Below are 4651 nucleotides of genomic sequence, written 5' to 3' on the forward strand. Positions count from 1 at the left end.
GCTGGTAGTGGTGTACCTAAACCTGTGTTCGTCGCCGATGCGATGCGATTGGTCCAACCTGGGTGCAGATTGGTCGGCTCGACAGAGCAGAGTCGAGTCCGCGCGGACTCGGGTGTATATATACATAGTCGTGATCACGGACGGCTGTTCTCGGGTCTCTTCCATCTCTGTCTGTCTCTCTCTCTCTCTCTTCTTCTTCTGGTCCTTAGCCCCTCTTCTCGTCTCCTGCAACGCGGTCGGGGATTTATCCTTTCCTTGCCTCTCGATTCCCCAATCCCACTTACTCCGTCTCTCGCTCTCTCGCTCGTTGGTTCGAAAGCAGTCTCTCAGCGGCGTAGCGCAGCGAGAGAGATCCCTCGGACGAGATATGAATTCACGTTCCTCCTTTTATATTCCACGCTCGCCTGCCCTCCATTTTGCTTGCTCGAGCCCCTTGTCTACCTCGCCGATCTGCGACTACCGTATGTGTCGGCCGCACGGCTTATCTCACGGCGGTCCCACTCTTTTTCTCGCTCGCTCTTTCTGTATACGCGCATGATCATGCTGTCCCGACGTTGCTCTCTTCTCTTTTCTCCTTTATTTTTTTTCTCTTCTTCCGCTTCCTCTCGATCGTCGTCGTCCTCGTCATCGAACGACCAAGATTCGCACGACGCTGTTAATCGCTCTCGACGAAAAGTACGATACGAATGGGGGAGAGCAATTTCGAAGAGGAAGAGGAGGGAACGCGTGTCGTGTCGCGTCGCCGTCGCGCCTCGCCTCCTCGCGTTTGCGGCGAGAAGAAGACGATCCTCAAATATTCAACGATGACTCGCGCACGCGTGTGTACATACGCATACGGCGCGATGCGACGCGACGACGACTGGTAGCTATCCGTTGCGGTTTGTTAGATACGGTCCCGCTACCGTTCCAAGGGTTACGCCGATGTATATGCATGCGCATACATCGTATATATACGTCTTGCGCCGATCGTACACATGTAAGCACGCCGTCCGAGGCCGTGTCGAGCTTGGTACACGTGGTATTTCGTGGTACTTTACATATTGTATTTATAGAAGACGATTGATAAAGATGCGGAATCTCGCGAGATAGACGGTCTCGCTTGAGAATCAGAAAGTATCCGATTGACGTGCAACTTTAATCATATATATTTTTGTAAAAATATCATTGCAATATCTCGCCTTTGATTGATCGACAATGTAATTAAACATCGTAATACTAATAATGATTGACAGTTTTATAACGTAATTAAACATTGTAATATCGTATGATGATAATAATAATAATTGGCCAATGTGTCTGATAGCTTTGTCCTTCTCTCGGATTTTTAAACTCATAATTAGGACAATCGAATCACTCGACTCACGCGGCTTTTTAATCATTTGCTTTGAATTACATGTCAGAAAATATATTGCGAACCTGTGTTATTCTATAGGCTATAGGCCTACAAATATAAGATCAATTCCTGCATCAAATATATTAACATCGATATTTTCGATTTTATTCCGTCAGTCGCTTCAAATAATTAATCAATAAAAAAACTTGCTTTTGTTTGTTTTTATACTTTTTATTCATTGTACTTTTGTACGTTCTTAAGAGCTTGTACTCTAAAAGAATAGTAAAAGTATTTACTACTACTACTATCGCCCGTGCTCATCCGCATGACTGACGATTGGACCGGTTAACGACTGAACATCGAGATCGGGAAAGCCGATCTCTGGGTCCCGTGGAAAAGAGCCGAAAAATCCGAAGGATTTCAATTATGCCGGGCCGATTGGCTCGTCGGAAATGCGAAGGCGATGGCTCTCTATAGCTCGAAATACCATCGTTAAAGCGTCGAGGCTCTACCGGCCGCTCGTAATATCTACAAACAGGCACGTTATATTATATTTTTATCGGTAGCAAGGATAATCCTTTCAGAAAGTTCGTGTGGCTCGTTTGTTGATCTAGCGAACGGGATGATCTTACTGCGCGTTCACGGCGGGATGCACAGGGTGTTTTCTAGACCTACCTGTCTTTGTCCTTTGTCTACAGATTCTTGAATGGATTTTTTTAAAGAAAAACGTCAAGAGACGTTGATGGTCTTAAGTCCATAAACAATAATAAAGCGAATTTCGGAAAAAACCAAGGTAAACAGACGTGTAAACAGATAACCGACAGGTAGACGACAGGTGGACGAACCAAAATCCCTTACTGATGAAAAATCGCAGAGTTGTCTAAAGAAGTTAGAGGCGAAAGTCAACCCCGTTATTTTTAGATCCAGGACACCCTGTATCCTACGTCGGGATGCACGAATGGACGAACGAACGTTGGGCGAATGAAAAGTGGAGGCAAGGGAGGGTGATCGTTCGCGAAAGCGTGGCCGGTGCAACGACACGCATCGGCTTGCGAGCGAGGGCGACGTTATCGCCGGTTGCACACACCATGTGGCTGCGGTACGGTGGTTAGGGCAGTGCGCCGCAAGGGTGGTCAAGCCGCAAACGAGACCACCGTCCTAGCTATCTGCTATCTGGATAACCGCCATCGCCGCCGCCGTCGCCGCCCTCTCTATCGTCCCCCTTCCCCCCTCTCCCCCTCGCACCCCTTCCGCTCTTCGTCGTAGTTTCCACCTCCGACCGGTGTGCATGTACGACGACAGGTAGTCCGCAATGTCGCTTATCGCGCTAATTCTAAAGTCGTTCGCGATAATTGTGCGGACGATCGCGAGCCAGCGGTGTAACGATTTATCGCGAGCGAAACTGCGGCGTTCCGTTCAGGGGTGCGTATCGATAGGGACGAAATATCGTTCTCGCTCGACGATGTATGTCGCATCTTCACCGTTTGTCGTTTAATTTGGCGAGATATTTTTCGCATTTGCGGACCGAACGCGGCGAGAACGTGACGCGAGAAAAGAGAAGAAGAGGGCGAGGGAACAGAGAGCAGAGGGATAATGAATGGAATATATAGGGGAGGAAGGAGAAAGAGAGAGAGAGAGAGAGAGAGAGAGAGAGCAAAGAGGGGCTGCATACACGCTGGCGCGTTTATTAGTGTCCAATTGTGACGAGAGGAGAGGCGGGTGGGATAGCGCGAAAGCGAGCGCGTGAACTCGCTCATTTGCGTGCCTGTTAATTTGCCGGCGCGTTGTGTGTGCGCGCCGCGCCGCAGAGAGTTGCCGCGACGGACGGAGGGAAAATTAGCTCTTTGTGTACGAGCACCACCAACTGTTGGATCGCGCACTGCTAGAATGTCGACAACGACGACGACGATGCGCGAATAATTATCCGTATCTCCGATGCCCGCGAATAAGCTGCTCTCTCGCCTCTTCTCCAAGTTGAAGTACTTTCGTACAAAAGAATATAAATAAAGAAATTGAATTACAAATAAGATTGCATATACAATAATATTGATTGTTTTTACTTCACATCTCTCTTATAGATATTATTTTATAGACTTTTGCGACGCGACAAGAGTTTACGCGCGCGAATAAACCGCGGTGATGCGCGCTTCGCGCTTTACCTGTCGCGTTGCTCGTCGTCGAAATTAACCGTAATAACCGACGCATTTAGCCGCAATATACAAATCTCGCGGCTCCAATAGTCGCCGCCGCCGCCACCGTCTCTTTCACCCTCGTTGTCACACCCTCTCCCCTTCTCCTCTTTCCGCGTCATCTCTGCATCGTACTCGCGTGTGCACCGCATATGATTACCATGCAAATACGTCGGGTAAAGCCCGCGTAAAACCACTCTCTCACCCCCTTCCTCCCTCCTCCTCTCACCTCTTCATCGTCGCTTCTCCCTTCCCGACTTTATTCCTCCCTGTGCCCTTTTCCCCTCGTGTGTTTGAACGCTCCGGCCAACCCCGCTCTCTCTCCTCGTCTGGCAGCGACCATCACCCGGTCACACATATGCAAAACGTGCCACTATTATAATAACATTACGCCGATGAAGCTTCCATTGAACGCGCGTATGCATGGCCTCGCTAATTATACACCGGGTGGCGAGATTCGCACGGATTCGCGACGCAAAGGCATAAATAAAATCGTTCCGCCCGGCTATCATCGGCACGCGTATTTTTCTTCCTTTTTTTCGGCTTTTTTTCGTTTTTTTGTTTTTCCATACCCGTATATATACCCGAATACGCGCGTGCGTGGGAGATCGAGTCCGCCCCGATTTGTTTTCATGACAATCGCGAAACCGTCAGCATACCGCCCGCGCGAGAGCAGCGGTGTCACCGCTCTTTTTTTTTATTTATTTTTTTTTTATTTTTTATCGGTGGAATAGTGTCGTAATTTTCATGACGATCCGCTGCCCGCTGCGCCAGCATACAACTAAATATTGTTGATGTCTCTTTTTTGCGCTAACAACGTTCACGTGGATAGAGTAACGAGTGGTCCTTGTTTTTTATTTCCACCGACACCTGGCTGCTGTGTGCGCAGCCCCGATTTTTATCGGCGTGCCAACCACTAATCATTTTGTTTTTAACGATACAACAGGAGCCATCTCGCTGTTTCGGTCCTCCTTCCCTTATTACTAAATTTTCACGTTTTCCCATACAATTCCGTCGAATTATTCTGTTAGAAGAAAATGGTAGTAGCATAGAAGAACATAATTTTTCAAAGATGCAAAATATATAAATCGAAGGATTTGGAGGAATTATTAGGATTAAACAAGAGACT

Source organism: Prenolepis imparis, unplaced genomic scaffold (genome assembly GCF_030444845.1).
Source record: "Prenolepis imparis isolate NDT839.2.m4 unplaced genomic scaffold, iyPreImpa1.0 SCAF_13, whole genome shotgun sequence".
NCBI lineage: Eukaryota > Metazoa > Arthropoda > Insecta > Hymenoptera > Formicidae > Prenolepis > Prenolepis imparis.